Below are 20763 nucleotides of genomic sequence, written 5' to 3' on the forward strand. Positions count from 1 at the left end.
CTTCAGCCATAGTTCCCCCGAAGGGCACCTCCCGCAGCCGACCTCGAGGGCGCTGAAGGTAAGACCACTCGGTTCCTCCCCACCTTGAGGTGGGTGGGAAGAGATGTGTGAACTGTGGATGGAGCAGTCCCTGGGGAAGGCGGAAAGGAGTGGAGATGAGAAGATGTGATTAGTGGTGGCATCCCTCAGGAGGTGACGGGAATGGCGGAGGATAATGTGTTGGAAGCGAGTCTGGTGGCGTGAAATGTGAGGATCTTGGGAACTGTCCTTGTTGCGTCTGGGCGAACAGAAAGCAAGAGCAGAACTACGGGAGACTGAGGTGTGAGGCTCCCCTCTATGAAAGAAGAGGAAAACCACCGTTCCTTGAGTAAGGAAATATCACCTATCCGAGTATGGGACACCTCCCCTCCTCCCAACCGATTTGCAGTCTGAAGAACCATCTCCACCCTTTACCGTTTTCGCAAATGCCGTTCCCTGCACAACTCCTTGGTCCGATCTCCATCCCTTTCTGCAGATACCGTTTTCTCCGCAACTCCCTGGTGAACACGCTTCCCACCGAAACCTCCCCCTTCCCAGAAACTTGCCCCTGAATGTGCAGGAGATGCAACACCAATCCCAATGCCAGGGATTATTTCAGCAGCTCAGCAAGACTATCCCCGTACATATGCATACATGTGCATCAACTAGAAACATATAATTTAGATAATTTAAAATAATTTCACTGCGAAAACCTCTGGAACGGTGTATCCGAGCGGGACAGACAGCACAGTCATAACAACCGGATGGGACAGAGAGTAAGAAATGAAGAAAGAATGATGGAGAAAAATGGATGATGTGAACGTGAGAAAAGAAAGCAAAGCCTGCAAACGGTGTGAGGTGAGAGATAAAAACAACGACATTAGCACAAAGGAGCCCACACGCTAAGAATGTTTCTGTCAGAGCAGAGTGGCGCAGCGGAAGCGTGCTGGGCCCATAACCCAGAGGTCGATGGATCGAAACCATCCTCTGCTATTCTCTATCAATGGATACTTTTGAGAAAAAAACGTCCGTTCAAACGCGTGCACAACATATATTTCGTTTCATTCGGGCAAATACCTATTTCAACAAAAGGCTTGGCCTCATTGCATCATTTGAAGAGTTTTATTGGAGAATCGGTGGGTGACACCACGGTCCCCGTTGTGCTCGGCCGTTGACCAATCAATATTACTGAAAGTCTGATCTTGATCGCTTTTGGCTCGCTGTGGTATGACTTCCGAGAGTACGGCGCCACCTACGGCCGTCATTTTTGCCCACATCGCTCAGAACCCCCCTCCGCCTTTCTGGACCGGAGGATTTTTCTCATCGATGAAAGATCTGAGAGTAATATTTATGTTTTTGAATAATTTGCCATTATCTCTGCTGCCCCTGCTGGAGGGAGGGGGAGGGACTACAAAACCAGGAAGTGGTGTGCCTCAGTGAGTCTCTGCAAGATGGAGAAAGCCAGGGGGTCACGTCTCTCTGAGCTCTGAATAACACTGAACACATGTCTACTCAACTGTGAGTGCCGTTAATGTGGTTAGAAAATGAAAATATGGTTGGTTTGAAGTAAAAAGGCACTGCCTGCAAATGGTTATTTTGGGGGTTTAGGTTGAAGTAAAAAGGCACTGCCTGCAAATGGTTGTTTGGGGGTTTGGATTGAAGTGGAAAGGCACTGCCTGAAAATGGTTGCTTGGGGTTTTTGCGTTGAAGTGAAAAGGCACTACCTGCAAATGGTTGCTTGGGGGGTTTGAGTTGAAGTGAAAAGGCATTGACTGCAAATGGTTGTTTGGGGTGTTTGGGTTGAAGTGAAAAGGCACTGCCTGCAAATGGTTGTTTGGGGGGTTTGGGTTGAAGTGAAAAGGCACTGCCTGCAAATGGTTGTTTGTCTAAACTTGACAACTTCCTGTTTGCACTATATTGATTTTAGATAAAACGCTACCACTTACGGCTGGGATTTTTGGCCATCTTACTCAGTCCCCCTCTGCTCATCAGGTGCAGATGATTCTTCCCATCAATGAAAAACAAAAGTGTTATTAGTGTTTAAAAAATGTTGAGAATCTCTCTCCTGTCAATCACGCCATGAAGACCACTCCTTTTCCGGTGGGAGGCAGAGGGGTTATAAAACCCGGAAGCGTGGGTGTGGCTCCGGGAAGCATGGGGAGGCAGAGGTCACGACTCTGTCTGAGCCAAGAATCAACTGAACACACTGAATGTCTATTGAACTGTGAGTGTGGTGTTTTGTGTAGTTTTATGGTGGTTTTCATGGTGGTTTCACCCTGCTTGAAGTAGGATGAAACTGCATCTGAATTTGGTGGCCTTGCACCCTGCTTGAAGTGGTATGAAACTGCATTTGAATTTTGTGGCGTTGCACCCTGCTCGAAGAGGTATTAAACTGCACATGAATTTGGTGGCCTTGCACCCTGCTTGAAATGGTATGAAAATGGATTTGAGGTTGGTGGCCTTGCACTCTGTTTGAAATGGAATTTCAAGGAATAGCCGTGAATCAACTGCCAGCCGACCAGCTGTGAGTGAGCTGCCAGCACATCAGGCTTGAGGAACTGAGCTGCCACCCCAAGAATCCATTTGGCCCACAATGTCCATACTAGCCCTCTGGAAACCAGTAGTCCCTGCAGCCAACAACACCACCGCTCCTGAAAGCCGGATCGCGGAAGAAGCCGAGACCACAAAAGTCAAACAGTGAGAAGTGAATGTTTGAAAGTTGCAGATTTTTGGTCAAAGAAAATTTATGGCTATTCACATAAAATTCTGCAACGTTATGTAACTAACCCACAAACAACACTTTTCCCCACTTTCCGCTTCGACTCGCATCCACGTCTCCTTCTCCTTTTCCTTCTCCCTCCCCTTCCAACTACATATATTATGCTGCTTCATAAGGAAAGGCATATGGCGGTTCCTCATTAGTATAGTGGTTAGTATCCCCGCCTGTCACGCGGGAGACCGGGGTTCAATTCCCCGATGGGGAGAAATTTTTCGTGGTTCTAAACTTAACTGGGAATCGAAGGCGGATTTTGCACATCTTTGTTTATAAATGGTGACAATTTCAAATATGCTTTTGCTGAATTGATCGGTTTATTAAATATTCCGAATTAACATTATACATACAGTACATGAGCTCAGAAACAGGCCTTCGGCCCACAATATCAGTGTCTAACATAATGCCAAATTAATGTAATCTTCTCTGAAGAAGGGTGTCAATCCGAAACGTCACCCATTAATTCTCTCCAGCGATGCTGCCTGTCCCGCTGTGTTACTTCAGCTTTTTGTGTCTATCATCTTTACTCATCTTTAATCTAATTTACTTGCCCACCTATGATCTCTATCCGCCCCAATCCAATTTTATACAGTGCATTTTTGAAATATTCTTAAATGACACTAGCGTATCTGCTTCCTCCACCACTCCTAGCAGCGCATTCAAGGCACCCGCCTCTCTCCATCCCACACATCTCCTTTACCGCTCTCACGTTAAAGCTATGGCCTCAAGTGATTGAGATCTCCACCCTGGGATAAAGATTCTCAGTCTACCCTGTCTATATCTCTCAAAATTTACGTTGGGAACCCCTGCTCTAATAATGAAACATCTTAAATGAATCTAAAGTAATTCCTAAGAACACAGCAAGTATGATAGTTGATGTCTCTAATTTCAGGTAACCCTTGCATTCCCTCTCTCCCCCCGTCCCTCCACCGCCCCAGTCGTTTTGATAGTTTCACTGTTCTTATCCCTTCGTTTTCACCTCTTCCTCAGTCAACAATGGACCATTGTGGGTTCTTTGGTCATCAGAGTAATCTCTGCTTTGTCCCGTAACTTTGTCAAATTACTCACATCCCTGAATCTCAGCTTGAAGTACGGTCTCGATCCGAAACGTCGCCTATTCATTTTGTTCCAGAGATGCTATCGGGCCCGCTGAGTTACTCCAGCATTTTGTGTCTCTCTTCGGTGTAAACCAGCATCTGCAGTTCCATCCTACACACAATAATTGCTGTCATCTCTCTCAGCACCCGGCTTTCAAATATCTGTCTGTCACGTTCACCCCTTCTACATCTGGTGATTCCTTCCCAGCGTGCTATCGCCAGCACCCATAAGTATGATTTACCAGCTGCCCTGTAATGCCTGCATAAATTCGACTACTTTTAACCTCTTTTGATTTCAATGTAAAGTTCCGCATGCATTTGATATAATTGATTTGATTGGCCATGCACCTTCAAATGGCCTTGTAATCGTCAGTATGCAGACACTTAAGATCACTGGCACAGAAACCTCGCTGCCCGGTGTAAAGTGTCTGATGAATGGAATTCTCCCTCCGGTAGCGTGTCTCACTGCCTCGCCATCGGGCCATCACGGCCCAGGACCGGATTTCAATAAATGGCTCTTAACATCATCGCCCCCTCCCTTATCAGCTGGATGGCACTGTGAACTGCGAGGAGGGTGATATGAGGATGCAGGGCGCTTGGACAAGTTGTGTGTGTGGGCAGGCGCACAGCAGATGCAGTTTAATGTGGATAAATATGAGGTTATACACTTTGATGGCGAAAAGAGGACGTTAGATTATTATCTAAACGGTGTCAAGTTGGGAAAAGGGGAAGTGATCTGAGGTCCTTGTTCGTCAGTCACTGAAAGTTAGCATGCAGGTACAGCAGACAGTGAGGAAAGTTGGCTTTCATAACAAGAGTTGAGTATTGGAGAAAATAGGTCCTTCTGCAGTTGTACAGGGCCCCAGTGAGACCTCGCCTGGAATATTGTATGCAGTTTTGGTCTCCAAACTTGATCACATTGAAAGGCGGTGCTGGCTCGAATGGCCGAATGGCCTACTCATGCACCTATTGTCTATTGTCTATTGCCTATCCATGCTATTGAGGGAGTGCAGCGTAGTTTCACCAGGTTAAATGCCGGGACGGCGGGACTGTCATATGTTGATAGATTCGAGCGGCTGGGCTTGTTTGTACTTTGGATTTAGAAGGATTAGAGGAGATCTTATTGAAACATATAAGATTATTAAGGGTTTAGACACGCTAGTGGCAGGAAACATGTTCCCAATGTTGGAGAAATCCAGACACAGGGGCCATATTTTAAGAATAATTGGTAAGCCATTTAGAACGAAAATGAGGAAAAACATTTTCACAAAGAGAGTTGTGAGTTTGTGGAATTCTCTGCCTCAGAGGGCGATGGCGGCTGGTTCTCTGGATGCTTTCAAGAGAGAGTTCCATAAAGCTCTTAGGGAGAAGGAGTTAAGCGATATGGAGAGAAGGCAGGAATGGGGTACTCATTGGGGATGATCAGCCATGATCACATTGAATGGTGGTACTGGCTCGAGGGGCCGAATGGCCTAATCCTGCACATACTGTCTATTGTCCATTGCCATATGTACATACAATGGCACGCAAAATGCTTACTTGGAGTAGCGTAATAACTTGAAAAGACAATACTCAGATAACATCATAGTTATTTGGTGTATTGCAGAGTTTGATAGCCTGATGGGTGTTGGGAAGAAGCTGTCACGGTAGGGGACATCGGATTCCCCTGTGTGAGGGATAAGATGATTAAACCACCACCATTGTGAGGGGCCGAATGGTTGTAGTCACCGACCTTGTGATGGGCCGAGTAACTGGAAACACCAACCTTGTGATTCGAACAAACAGTCAGACCTTCAGAGCTGTTGATAACATTGTAGAATAACAAGATGAGGTAAAGAATGTAGCTGACAACACAGAAGCTATTCTTTAGGTCAAAGGCAATTAAATAGGTTAGGCCAACAGATACTGCGCATGCTTAATCAGTTAAATGAATATTAACTTTACGCCCCTCATGACAAAGAACCTAATTGAAATGTACATGCGATGTATGATGTGGGAGGAGAGGGAATGATTGATGACGCACGGAGGAGAGGCTTGGAAGATTGTGAACCTCGGTGCCCTGATTGGAAGGGGTCAGAAGGGGAGGCGTCCGATCAATAAAGACTGTATAATGAATTGTATAAAACAAGACGTTTTTCCTTTGCTCGGTGTGTCTCAACTTGGAGAGGCACCCGATTCTGCAGACTCGCAAATAAAGCATTTCTTGTTTCCACGATTTAGTCTCTGAGTAGTGAGTGTGAGCACAAACAATATATCTCACAAGTTGGGGGCTCGTCCAGGATCGCCACTCCGGCCGCTTGACGGAGGCACGAAAGGAAGGGAAGGTGCACCCTGCTGATTTCAGCAGTCTCTGATCTCCTTGCTTGCCGTCAACGGTTTGAGCGAGTGATATTCGGACAAGAGACTCTGGAAACAAGAGGGAATCCGGTGAAAGGGATCAATCAATCGAGCAATTTCTGTGCACAGGACTCGGGTAAGAATATTGACTATTAAGTATTACTCGGGCGATTGGGTTCTGTTGGACGGGAAAAGGTTTGACAGGGATGGGTAACCGGAACGGGCAAAGTAAGGGCCCGGGGGAAAAAGGCTCAAACTGGTGAAGAGCCGCGCATTCCGCCTGATAGTCCATTGGGGCGGATGTTGCACGGATGGGGTGAGGGGGGGGGGGGGGGGGGGAGAGGTGTGCGTCTGGCTTATTGAGACATCCGAAGAGTTGTCGGATTGAGAAATAAGTGGCGTTGGAACCCAACCCAAAGAACCCCCGTGGTCAGGGCATCTGCTCCTCCCGTGAGGGGGGGCGAGAACCAGGGACCCCAAACGTTCAAAGAAGAGAAAGAGGAAGGGGTGAATGGAGGGACCAAGGTTGGGGTCCCCCGGGAAATAAAGAACAAGGATCAGGGGGATGGCGCACCAGGCCATCCCGGTGTTATCATTGTCACAAAGAAGGACACTTTAAAAGAGAATGTCCAAAGATAAGGCATGAAGTGCAATCGTACACACTGATGGAGGAATAGGGGGGTCAGGGGTTCCCCTCCTTGGGGTGTGTAGGACGTACACGGGAACCCTTGGTAAACTTAAAATTAGGTCCCCAAGGAGAAGACACGGTATTTATGGTAGACTCAGGGGCGGAAAGATCAAGTGTAACCAGGATACCGGAGGGAATGGGATTAGGGGAAAACAAGTCAAATCTCTGGAGTAGGGGGAAAGGTAATGAAAGCTCCCGAGATAGAAGGAGTAATGGTAAGATATGAAAATCGAGAGGCCATGGAAGACTTAATCCTGGTGCCCCAGGCAGGAATAAATCTGATGGGAAGGGATTTACAAGTTCAATTAGGAATGGGCACAGCTCCCGTAGGTGGACAGATTATAGTACAACTATATAAATTGACGACCGAAGATGAAGAAAGAATAGTCTCACAGGTGTGGGCACAAGAGGGAAATAGGGGAGGGCTAAGAATACCACCTCTGAGGATAGCCTTGCGAGAAGGAAGTGAGGTAGTACAAGTAAGACAGTATCTGATTTCAATGGAAGGAAGGAAAGGGCTGCAGCCAATTATAGAAAACTTACTGAAGGATGGAGTATTGGAGAGTTGTATGTCCCCCTACAACACGCCAATACTCCCTGTAAGAAAGACTGACGGAACGTTCCGACTGGTCCAGGACCTAAGAGAATTGAATAGGGTAGTTAGGGCTCGACACCCGGTAGTCCCAAATCCTTATACCATAATGGGACGTATACCCCCTAACCACAGGTGGTTCAGTGTGGTAGATCTGAAAGACGCCTTTTGGAGCTGCCCCCTGGCTGAGGAAAGTAGAGACATTTTTGCATTCGAGTGGGAAAACCCAGACACACTGAGGAAGCAACAGTATCGATGGACTGTGCTCCCTCAGGGATTTACTGAATCCCCGAACCTGTTCGGGCAAATATTAGAACAAGTATTAGAACATGTTCCCAGGACCAATGGGACACAATTATTGCAGTACGTAGATGATTTGTTACTCTCAGGCGGAGAAGAAGTGCCAGTAAGGGATGCAACCATAACCCTCTTAAACTTTTTAGGGGAAAAGGGATTGAGAGTGTCCAAAAATAAACTACAATTTGTAGAACAGGAGGTTAAATATCTAGGACACCTGATTAGTGACGGGAAAAGGAGAATAAACTCCGAAAGAATAGCTGGGATCACCGGGCTGCCGATGCCAAGGAACAAAAAAGAAATCAGGAAGTTTCTGGGGTTAATTGGATACTGTAGATTATGGATAGACAATTACACCCGACAAGTCAAGTTCTTGTATGATAAATTGTGTGAGGAGACTGATAAAGTACAATGGGATTCTGAGGACGAACAGAGATTTGGAGAAATAAAGAATAGCCTGATCACCGCACCGGTACTGACCCTCCCGTCCATCGATCAACCATTCCATCTCTTTGTTAATGCGGAGAATGGAATTGCGTTGGGGGTACTGACACAAAAGAGAGGAGGGAAGCGACAGCCAGTCGCATTCCTTTCTAAACTCTTGGATCCGGTATCACGAGGGTGGCCTGTATGTATTCAAGCGGTCGCAGCAACAGCAATATTAGTGGAAGAAAGTAGAAAATTGACATTTGGAGGTGACCTGGTAGTATCTACTCCCCACTAGGTCCGGACAATACTAACTCAGAAGTCCAACCGGTGGTTGACTGACTCCAGAATCCTAAAGTACGAAGTGATACTTATGGAAAAAGATGATTTGACCATTCTGACCGATAAGAATTTAAACCCTTCCCAGTTTTTATACTCGGCGGACGACGAGCAGGAAGGGCAGAGACCAGAACACTACTGTAGCGAAGTTATAGAACTACAGACCAAGAGCAGGGAGGATTTGGAGGAGCAGCCTCTGGTAGAGGGAGAAAGGTGGTTTATAGACGGTTCTTCCCGCTGTATAAATGGAAAAAGATATAGTGGGTATGCCATAATAGGAGGAGAAGGATTTGAAGGAGTGGAGGCGGGCAGGTTGCCAGGTAGTTGGTCGGCTCAGTCATGTGAATTGTATGCCTTAATAGGGGCGTTAGAATTGTTGGAGGGGAAGGAAGGAACGGTGTACACCGACTCCAATTATGCATTTGGAGTAGTGCACACGTTTGGGAGAATATGGAAAGAAAGGGGGATGATTACAGCAAGAAAAAAGGAGTTGGCACATGAGCAATTAATTGAGAAGGCGCTGGAAGCATTACATTTGCCAGAAAGGATAGCGGTGGTCCATGTGGCGGGACACCAAAAGGGGAACTCATTAGAAGCAAGGGGAAATGAAGCGGCAGACGGAGCCGCCAAAAAGGCAGCGACAGATGGAACAGTGAGGATGTTGTCTTTAATACCATTAAGGGAAGGAGTAGGAAAGATACCTGTATTCTCACAGGAGGAGGAGGATAAAATGAATGAGTTAGGGGCTCGGCGTTCCACTGACGGGAGGTGGTGGACGCCGGATGGGAAACAAATGTTAACCAAAGGATTAACTCGGGATTTGATGACACAACTGCACTCCCAGTCACATTGGGGAGCGCAGGCCCTGTGTGACACACTACTACGGACCTACGCTTGCCGAGGTATCTATACTTTGGCTAAGCAGACAGTCTCCGGTTGTGTGTTATGTCAGAGGGTTAACAAGAAGGTAATGAGAGCTGTCCCTGGTGGAGGACAACAATTGGCTATAAGACCCTTCCAGAGAATACAGGTAGATTTTACAGAACTTCCAAGAATACAAAGGTGGAAGTACCTCCTAGTAGTTGTAGACCATTTCACCAGGTGGGTGGAAGCATTTCCCACGATAAATGCCACCGCTCAGGCAGTAACCCGGATATTATTAGAACAAATCATTCCCCGATACGGGGTCATCGAATCCATAGATTCCGACCGAGGAACACATTTTGCCTCTAAGGTTCACCTGTTGGTTTGCAGTACCTTGGGAATAAATTGGAAATTGCATACACCCTGGCACCCCCAGAGTTCTGGGCGAGTGGAAAGGATGAATGCAACCCTTAAAATACAGATAACTAAGTTAATGGAGGAAGCCAGACTACCCTGGACTAAGTGTTTACCAATTGCATTATTAAGAATACGAACGGCACCCCGTAAAGATATTGCGGTGTCTCCCTACGAAATGTTGTTTGGGCTGCCCTATCTTGGAAAGGTAGAGGGCACGTCGACCTTCGAAGGCAGCGATGTGTTCCTGAGGAACTATTTACTGGCAGTGTCTCGTTCCCTTGCAGAATTAAAAATAAAAGGACTGTTGGCACAAAGTCCACCACTCGACTTTCCAATACACGCTATAAAGGCCGGTGACTGGGTACTGATTAAAAGTTGGAAGGAGGAGAAACTGCAGCCCCGGTGGACTGGCCCATACCTGGCATTGCTGACAACGGAGACAGCAGTACGAACAAAAGAAAAAGTGTGGACACATGCGACCCGGGTTAAAGGACCCGTTGACCCGCCGTCAGTTCCTGAGAAAGACGATCAGTGGACGGTAAAACCAGGGAATAAGCCCCTGGCATTAACTTTCAGTAAGAAATAAGTGTATGAAACTAACAGCATGAAAGGAGCAGTTGTAGTATTACTAACTATGTATGTAACCATTGTAAGAAGTGTTAATAACTGTGATAAGTGCTACCATCCTATCAGATATGGAGGGCGAACAACCAGAGCATTTACCTATCATTCCCATGTAAGTGATGTTTGCTACAACCTAAGGACTAGAGCTGTTTGTCAGGACGGAGGGAGGGGGTATTATGTAGTAGAAAATAAGGGACATGTAGGAAGTGTTGGGCACATTACCTGCCCAAAAGGGGAGAAATGGGTCTGCATGACCAAGAGGGGACAGTTAGGCATCCCTTCCCGAGCCAGGGAGGAAACATTAGACAGAATTAAGGAGGTAGTGATAGGGAAGTTAGCAGAAGCAGTAGTCAACAAACCTCCCCCACCTTCCCAGCCTCAACTGCACCAGACTATGTATGATGAAATAAAGCAGCAGATTGAGATCCCCGAAGTGGGGAGAAACCTGTTTGTGGACTTGGCCCTCCGGATAGCCAGAACCCTGAATGTGACTAACTGTTGGGTTTGTGGAGGACCGCTGATGAGCTCACGCTGGCCATGCAGAGGATCTATCATTGAGGTATGGGACCTGATAAAGTGGAATTTGACGGTGGGAAGAGATCGAAGTCCCCAGGAATGGGTCCTGACACACACCCCGGTTGGAACTGAGTGTATCGCCAGGCCCTGGGCAAAGGATGCCATCCTAGTAGGCAGCAGCCCCTGCCAGCGCATCATCACCCAGTGGCCAAATCAATCCCGAGTGTGGTGGCCAGAGGAACCTCAATGGTATCCCACTGTAAAGGATGAAGGAAACTGTACTATCTGGATGAAGACTGATGGAAGCGAATCGACTGGATTATGGAATTGCACCGGGAACAACCCTTACCAGGGAATCCCAGTGTTGCAGGACATATGGGACAATGTTACCTCTAGTGGACCTGCCCCTGAAGGACTGCTATGGATATGCGGACACAAGGCATACTCGGTATTGCCAGAAAAATGGAGTGGGACTTGTTTAATTGGACTGGTACAACCAGGGTTTTTTCTGTTGACCACTGAGGAGGGGCGGTCGCTAGGAACACCCATCTTTGACGATCTACACCGAACGAAGAGAGGAATGGACATCGGAAAATGGGAAAATGATGAGTGGCCACCTGCAAGAATCATCTCATATTATGGACCAGCCACTTGGGCACAGGACGGATCCTGGGGCTACCGGACCCCAGTGTATATGTTAAATCGGATCATAAGACTACAGGCAGTGCTGGAAGTAATTACTAACCAGACTGCATCTGCACTAGAGATGTTGGCGAAGCAGCACACACAGGTGAGAACAGCGATATACCAAAACCGTTTGGCCTTAGACTACTTACTAGCCGAAGAGGGAGCAGTATGCGGAAAATTCAACCTCTCTAATTGCTGCCTAAACATAGATGACAACGGGCAAGCAGTAATGGATATATCAGAAGGAATTAGAAAAATAGCACATGTCCCGGTACAGAGATGGAACACAATCATGGGAGCAGGATGGTGGGATTACATCTTAGGAGGAGCCTGGTGGAAAGCGGTGGGACTGGTGATTTTATGGGCATTAGCTGCATTGATCATTATCCCCTGTTGTATACCATGTCTCAGGGTTCTTATAACTAGAAGTATAAGCCAAATGCAGGCAGTTGTAGTCCCCATGGGGGAGAAAGGGGGCGTCCAGAAGATAATGATAATGAGGCCGAGAGAGGACACAGAGGAAAGAGAGATAAAAGGAATGTTATTAGCTTTGGAACAGCAGGAAGTCTAGGAATGGGGTTTAATACAAAGGAAAAAGGGAGGATTGTGAGGGATAAGATGATTAAACCACCACCATTGTGAGGGGCCGAATGGTTGTAGTCACCGACCTTGTGATGGGCCGAGTAACTGGAAACACCAACCTTGTGATTCGAACAAACAGTCAGACCTTCAGAGCTGTTGATAACATTGTAGAATAACAAGATGAGGTAAGGAATGTAGCTGACAACACAGAAGCTATTTAGGTCAAAGGCAATTAAATAGGTTAGGCCCACAGATACTGCGCATGCTTAATCAGTTAAATGAATATTAACTTTACGCCCCTCATGACAATGAACCTAATTTAAATGTACATGCGATGTATGATGTGGGAGGAGAGGGAATGATTGATGACGCACGGAGGAGAGGGTTGGAAGATTGTGAACCTCAGTACCCTGATTGGAAGGGGTCAGAAGGGGAGGCGTCCGATCAATAAAGACTGTATAATGAATTGTATAAAACAAGACGTTTTTCCTTTGCTCGGTGTGTCTCAACTTGGAGAGGCACCCGATTCTGCAGACTCGCAAATAAAGCATTTCTTGTTTCCACGATTTAGTCTCTGAGTAGTGATTGTGAGCACAAACAATATATCTCACACCTGCGTTTCAGTGTTATTCGTAAACCACACCATTAACCAGGTTTGATTGATCACAATAGAGTGTTTCACAGGGATCTATGATCCGCTGTTTAATATATATATATATATGACTCGGACATAAATGTAGACGGTTGGTTCGTACGTTTGCAGTTGACACGAAGGTTGCTGGGATCATAGATTGCGTGTAAGAGTATCAAGGTTCACAGTGAGATATAGATCAGTTACAGAATTGAATGAATGAACGAATGAATGATACTTTATTGTCAAATGTACCTAGGGTACAGGTGCAGGGAAATACTTTGTGTTGCATACAACCTATGCAGTACGCAATTGTCTCCACGTGTTGGAGCCGACAATGTTACAAAACTACTCAACAGTCTTATCCTTTGCCTGTTGGTCACCGAAATTAGACAAAAATGCTGGAGAAACACAGCGGGTGAGGCAGAATCTATGGAGAGAAGGATTAGCGACGTTTCGGGTCGAGACCCTTCTTCAGAATCTGACCAGTATCTTTGCTTCAGACTGATGTGGGGGAGGGGAAATGAAAGGAAGAGACGGAGACAGTCGGCTTGTGGGAGAGCTGGGAAGTGGAGGGGAACGAGGGAGAAAGCAAGGACTATCTGAAATTGGAGAAGTCAATGTTCATACCGCTGGGGTGTAAACTACCCAAGCGAAATATGAGGTGCTGTTCTTCCAATCACTCTGGCATTGGCGGAGGCCCACGACAGAAAGGTCGGATTCAGAATGGGAGGGGCAATTGAAGCGCTGAACCGCCGGGAGATCAGGTTGGTGGGTTGGGCGCCCTCAGCCATTGTCGTTTTATTTCACGATAAAGAAACCACATCTTGCAGTTAATTGTCTCCAATAAATGTAGCCAAAGGGTTTGAAAGGTATAAACTACTTAGATCCCCAAAAAGGCAGAGTATTGCTGAACTATTCGCTGGCTAGACATATGTTTGCTATTGATAATGGGTAAAGAAAGTGTCGCCCAACGTGGGGCTCGAACCCACGACCCTGAGATTAAGAGTCTCATGCTCTACCGACTGAGGTAGCCGGGCATTGCTCTGAATATTTGAATGTCAAATGTCATGAGAATCATCGTCTCAAAACACCAAGGATCTACCTCTGGTAAGAATGTTTGTCTGCGGGTGTAGAAGCTAATCACAAGCGAGACGTTAATTAAACTTTCGTTCGGCCCAAGCGGAACATCTCACTCTTTCCCCGTTTAAATGTTATCGTCCATTCCTCTCCCATTTATGTAGCTGAGCTACATCCCGCCGTGTACCATGCACGAAACAGCCCCGTTCTGAAGGGTGAGCTACATGGCCAATTTATTTTCCGACGGCACGTCTGTGGTATTTGAGTGGACACCGGGGTACATGCTGGAAATTCAATGTCGCATGCAGGCAGTAAGACCGTCAAAGAACACCGGAGGTTAACGTTGAACATTGATTGAGCGGCACTGACGGCTGCATCACGAGCAAAAGCGTTGGAATAAATCATACATCTATGAACGTTGAATTAAATTTTAAAGTCTTAAATACCATTGCCGAAACCCGGGATTGAACCAGGGACCTTTAGATCTTCAGTCTAACGCTCTCCCAACTGAGCTATTTCGGCTACTTTACCACTGCCGAAGGAAACTCAGTTCACTTCCAACACATGAATCCGGCCATAGTCGTTCACCTAATTATGCGCCTATTTTATATAACACAACGTGTTCATCAGATGTGGTAATCCCGCTGCTGAACATTTTTGTCATTTCGGAATACAGATCCCACCAGACAAGAGAAACAGAGAATTCTCGCCATCTTCCACCTCAGTCCTTGACCGACGAAGACTGTGGTCAGGTCACTGAACCACACGCACTGTAAACGTTTCAAATTCAGGGACAAAGGCAGAGCAGTGGAGGTTTTCCCATTGGTCTGATCGATACTCAAATCCCAGATCACAACTTGTTAAAACAGAACAGAAGCACAGTGATCGCAGGAGGTCTTTCGGCCCTCGAATATCTTCCGTCGAAAGTATGCGCAATCATTGAATGTCACCTGTGACACCTTTCTAGCCCATCACTATCCCGCGCAACGTGGTCACAAACAATGTGTGTAGCAAAGTTCTGCAGATCTGAAGAAGGGTCACAACCCGAATCGTGACGTCACCCATTCCTTCTCTCCAGAGATGCGGCCTGCCCTGCTGAGTTAATCCAGCGTTTTATTTTTAATTTGCTACTATATCTACTTAATGATTAAACTTAAAGGTAGATAACGTCTAGTAAAGTCCGATTAAAAATAGTTGAAAGAAAGTCTACAATGAGATAGATGAAAGGTCATGACCGCTCTACAGCTGGTGAGAGGACGGACCAGTTGCCTTAAAACAGCTCTGATATATCATCTACACATTCCTTGTCGAAGTCATTCCTAACTTCGCACCTGAACGTCCGTCGCGGTGAGTTTTATTGAAGCACAACAGTGGACTCCGCACTCAATTAAACATGTCTCTAGTTGATGCAGGAAAAATGTACCCGATGTTGGGGGAGTCCAGAACCCGGGGTCACAGTTTAAGAATAAGGGGTAGACCATTGTGGACTGAGATGAGGGAAAACATCTTCACCCAGAGAGTTGTGAATCTGTGGAATTCTCTGCCACAGAAGGCAGTGGTGGCCAATTCACTGGATGTTTACAAGAGAAATTTAGATTTAGCTCTTTGGGCAAAAGGAATCAAGGAATGTGGGGGAAAAGCGGGAACGGGATACTCATGTTGGATGATCAGGCATGATCAAAGAGAATGACGGTACTGGTTCGAAGGGCCGAATAGCCTGCTCCTGCACGTATTTTTCTATGTTTGTACGTTTTTCTACGAGTCTACGTTTGGTCTCACCGATGTAAAGGAGCCCACATTAGGAACAGCAGATTAAGTTAATGTGGTTCGTGGAGGTACATGTGAACATTTGTCTCACCTGGAGGGTCTGCCGAAAACAATACTTGAAACACTAACCACAGAGCTGTCACGGAGTTGAGCGCTCTCAGCCGTTGCCGTTTTATTTCACGATAAAGAAAACCCATCTTCCAGTTAATCCGTGGGGAGGGGAGGGGGGGGGGGGTATTTTGAGATTTTGAGACCCCCCCCCCCTCCCCTCCGCATGATTTGTGACCTGGACGCTACTGTTAGCCCCAGGTCGGCTCGCCTGCCCCACACTCCGAAGACGTGCAGGTTTGTAGGATAAGTGCTTCGATAAATTGTACATTGTCCCTAGTTTGTCGAATGGTGCTAGTGTCCGGGGTGATTGCTGGTCGGCGCGGACACGGTGGGACAAAGGACCTGCAGCGCCCAGCTCGGCTCGCCTGCCCCCGGACTGGCTGAAGTGCCCAGGTCAGCTCGCTTGCCCGAGGTCTGGCTTTAGCGCCTAGGTTTCCTACGTGCCCCGTGACAGGCAGTGGTGCCCATGTCGGCTGGCAGGTCTGGTTGTAGCGCACCGGTCGCCTACGTGACCCGGGAATTGCTGCAGTTCCCAAGTCGCCTGCATGCTCCGGAACTGGCTGCAGTTCCCAGTTCGCGAATACGAATTGAAGACAAAAAATCCTCTGCGGGCCGGATGAATTTAAGTTGCGGGCCGGATCCGTTCCGTGGGCCGGAGGTTGCCGACCCCCTGTCCTAGCCCCCCCCTCCCCCCACCCCCGTTTCAAAACCGATTTCCGCCTACGCCTGGTGTCCCTGGATGGTGTCACGAGAGGAGGAAGAGTGACACGTGTTGCATCTATTACGGTTGCTGGGAATGGAGTGGGAAGGGGATGGTTCAATGGATTAATTCATACAGTTTAGCAAGACTATCCCCATACATATGCATACTCACCCTAATCAGTACTGTATACACAGAACAACCCACTGAGTCCAATGCAAGAGGTGCCCTTTTGACGTCATTTTACAGTCGCAGCTGCAGCTGGCGCCGTCACCTCCATTCCGGTTGTTCCGTAATCCGGTATCCCTCTCCACACCTGCCCTCTTCAGGCATAGTTCCCCCGAGGGGGCACCTCCCGCAGCCGACCTCGAGGGCGCTGAAGGTAAGACCACTCGGTTCCTCCCCACCTTGAGGTGGGTGGGAAGGGATGTGTGAAATGTGGATGGAGCAGTCCCTGGGGAAGGGGGAAAGGGGTGGAGATGAGAAGATGTGCTTAGTGGTGGCATCCCTCAGGAGGTGACGGAAATAGCGGCGGATTACGTGTTGGATGCGAGTCTGGTGGCGTGAAAAGTGAAGATCAGGGGAACTGTCCTTGTTGCGACTGGGCGAACAGAAAGCAAGAGCAGTACTACGGGACGTTGCGGTGTGATGCTCTCCTCTATGAGAGAAGTGGCAAACCACCGCTCCTTGAATAAGGAAATCTCACCTAGCCGAGTATGGGTCACCTACCCTCCTACCGACCGATTAGCAGTCTAAAGAACTATCTACATCCCTTTCCGCTTTTCGCAGAGGCCGTTCCCTGCACAACTCCTTGGACCGATTTCCATCCCTTTCTACAGAGACCGTTCTCTCCGCAACTCCCTGGTGAACACGCTTCCCACCCAAACCTCCCCCGTCCCAGTTACTTGCCACTGCATCTGCAGGAAATGCAACACCAATCCCAATGCCCCCCCCCCCCCCCCCCCCCCCCGCCCCCATCCCCACCTCGATTCCGTCCAAGGACCCCGACAGTCTTTTCAGGTGCGGCAGAGATTCACTTAATCTACTGTATCGGTCACCCATTCCTCTCCAGAGACGCTGTCTGTCCTGCTGAGTTACTCCACCTTTTTGTGCCAATCTCGCTCTCCCCTGGCATCACGCTGAACAAGAGACTCGACCCGAAACGGCACCCATACCTTCTCTCCAGAGATGCAGCCTGTCCTGCCTAGTTACTCCAGCTTTTATTCTTAATTGTCTACTGTATATCGGGTTGTTACTTGCGAACAATGCAACAAGGCGAATTCCTTGTATGTTTACATACTTGGCTTAGAAAATTCATTCAATTCAATTCATTTTGTGTCTATCTCCGGGGGTGCAACGGGCGAGTCTCAGCCGGGAGAACGGTCTAGCTGATCGCCGTCACTCTTTAGCCGGAAGATTCCCTGGTTCATGCGGTACTCCGCTGCTGCACATTGTCACTACCTGCTCCCGCCTTGTTGCACCGGAGTTTACAGCAGCCGTTAGGTCGCCAAGTGTGAAACCCGGTAGACGGATGTGTTGCACTTGAAGTGAACTTGTGAAGGCACCGGATAAGTTCCGCAAAGAGTCAACTTAATCTGCTGGCCCTTCAACACTGAAGGAATCTGATATTCAGTTAATACTCAGAACTGGCTTGCGATGCGAATAGGGCTGTTGAGCCAAAAACCAAAAAGGCCTAAGGCAGGCAACGCCATTGTAGTGGGAGACTCCATTGTGAGAGGTACGGACAGGGGTTTCTGCGTCAACAGACGGGATGCGAGGATGGTGTGCTGCCTTCCTGGTGCCAGGATCCAGGATGTCACGGACAGTGAAGGAAATCCTCAAGGGCGAAGGTGAACTTCCGGAAGTGGTAGTGCATGTCGGCACAAACGATGTCGGAAAGAAGGGGATGAATATTCTGCACCGTGACTTTAGAGAGCTCGGAAAAATGCTGAAAAGCAGGACCTCCAGGGTTGTTATCTCCGGTTTGCTTCCAGTTCCGCGTGCTGGCGAGAGCAGGAACAGGGAGATACGGGACCTGAACGTGCGGCTGCGGAACTGGTGCACGGGGCAGGGATTTAGATTCTTAGATCACTGGGATCTGTTTTGGGGTAAGGGGGAACTGTACAAAAGGGACGGATTGCATCTTAACAGGTGTGGGACCAGCATTCTGGCAGGCAGGTTTGCCACTGCTGCACGGGTGGTTTTAAACTGAATAAGGGGGGTGGGGTGTCGAATGGGATAGTGGAGGATGGAGTTAAAGGGGAAGGGGTTCTTAAATGTGTGAGCGTAGAGACAGAGGTGTGTGAAATGAGGGTAGAAGCATAGGCAGCAAGGTGAAAAGTAAAAGTGGCAGGCAGGCAAATCCAGGGCAAAAAATCAAAAAGGGCCACTTTTCATCATAATAGTATAAGGGGTACGAGTGTTGTAAAAACAAGCCTGAAGGCTTTGTGTCTCAATGCAAGGAGTATTCGCAATGAGGTGGATGAGTTGAATGTGCAGATAGCTATTAATGACTATGATATAGTTGGGATCACGGAGACATGGCTCCAGGGTGACCAAGGCTGGGAGCTGAACATCCAGGGATATTCAATATTCAGGAGGGATAGACAGAAAGGGAAAGGAGGTGGGGTAGCGTTGCTGGTTAGAGAGCAGATTAACGCAATAGAAAGGAAGGACATTAGCTTTGAGGATGTGGAATCGATATGAGTGGAGCTGCGAAACACTAAGGGGCAGAAAACGCTAGTGGGAGTTGTGTACAGGCCACCTAACAGTAGTAGTGGAGTTGGGGATGGCATCAAACAGGAAATTAGAAATGCGTGCAACAAAGGTAAAACAGTTATAATGGGTGACTTCAATCTGCATATAGATTGGTTGAATCAAATTGGCAAGGGTGCTGAGGAAGAGGATTTCTTGGAATGTATGCGGGATAGTTTGCTAAACCAACATGTAGAGGAACCAACGAGAGAGCAGGCTATTCTAGACTGGGTATTGAGTAATGAGGAAGGATAGTTAGCAGTCTTGTTGTGCGTGGCCCCTTGGGCAAGAGTGACCATAATATGGTTGAGTTCTTCATTCGGATGGAGAGTGACATCGTTAATTCAGAAACAAGGGTCCTGAACTTAAGGAAAGGTAACTTTGAGGGTATGGGACGTGAATTGGCCAAGATAGACTGGCGATTGATTCTTAATGGGTTGACGGTGGATATGCAATGGAAGGCATTTAAAGACTGCATGGATGAACTACAACAATTGTTCATCCCAGTTTGGCAAAAAAATAAATTAGGGAATGTAGTGCATCTGTGGATAACAAGGGAAATCAGGGATAGTATCAAAACAAAAGATGAAGCGTACAAATTAGCCAGAAAAAGCAGCCTACCAGAGGACTGGGAGAAATTCAGAGACCAGCAGAGGAGGACAAAGGGCTTAATTAGGAAAGGGAAAATATATTATGAAAGAAAACTGGCAGGGAACATAAAAACTGACTGCAAAAGCTTTTATAGATATGTGAAGAGAAAAAGATTAGTTAAAACAAATGTATGTCCCTCAGAAACGGGTGAATTGATCATGGGGAACAAGGACATGGCAGACCAATTGAATAACTACTTTGGTTCTGTCTTCACTAAGGAAGACATAAATAATCTGCCGGAAATAGCAGGGGACCGGGGGTCAAATGAGATGGGGGAACTGAGTGAAATCCAGGTTAGCCGGGAAGTGGTGTTAGGTAAATTGAATGGATTAAAGGCCGATAAATCCCCAGGGCCAGATAGGCTGCATCCCAGAGTACTTAAGGAAGTAGCCCCAGAAATAATGGATGCCTTTGTGATAAATTTTCAAAATTCTTTAGATTCTGGAGTAGTTCCTGAGGATTGGAGGGTAGCTAATGTAACCCCACTTTTTAAAAAGGGAGGGAGATAGAAAACTAGGAATTACAGACCCGTTAGTCTAACATCGGTAGTGAGGAAACCGCTAGAATCAGTTATTAAAGATGGGATAGCAGCACATTTGGAAAGTGGTGAAATCATTGCACAAAGTCAGCATGGATTTATGAAAGGTAAATCATGTCTGACGAATCTTATAGAATATTTCGAGGATGTAACTAGTAGAGTGGATAAGGGAGAACCAGTGGATGTGTTATATCTGGACTTTCAGAAGGCATGCGACAAGGTCCCACATAAGAGATTAGTATACAAACCTAAAGCACACGGTATTGGGGGTTCA

The 20763-nt window shown here is 47.3% G+C and overlaps 4 non-coding genes across 4 annotated transcripts; 2 read left to right on the forward strand and 2 right to left on the reverse strand.

The window, feature by feature from the left end:
* The first annotated feature begins 939 nt into the window (after positions 1-939).
* On the forward strand, positions 940-1011 carry trnam-cau. Its single transcript has one exon. It is a non-coding gene; the product is annotated as a tRNA-Met (tRNA).
* Positions 1012-2930: 1919 nt separating this feature from the next.
* On the forward strand, positions 2931-3002 carry trnad-guc. Its single transcript has one exon. It is a non-coding gene; the product is annotated as a tRNA-Asp (tRNA).
* Positions 3003-13855: 10853 nt separating this feature from the next.
* On the reverse strand, positions 13856-13928 carry trnak-cuu. Its single transcript has one exon. It is a non-coding gene; the product is annotated as a tRNA-Lys (tRNA).
* Positions 13929-14417: 489 nt separating this feature from the next.
* Positions 14418-14490, reverse strand: trnaf-gaa. The gene has a single exon. It is a non-coding gene; the product is annotated as a tRNA-Phe (tRNA).
* Between the last annotated feature and the right edge of the window lie 6273 nt (positions 14491-20763).

The sequence above is a fragment of the Amblyraja radiata genome, chromosome 37 (assembly GCF_010909765.2).
Source record: "Amblyraja radiata isolate CabotCenter1 chromosome 37, sAmbRad1.1.pri, whole genome shotgun sequence".
In the NCBI taxonomy this organism is placed as follows: domain Eukaryota; kingdom Metazoa; phylum Chordata; class Chondrichthyes; order Rajiformes; family Rajidae; genus Amblyraja; species Amblyraja radiata.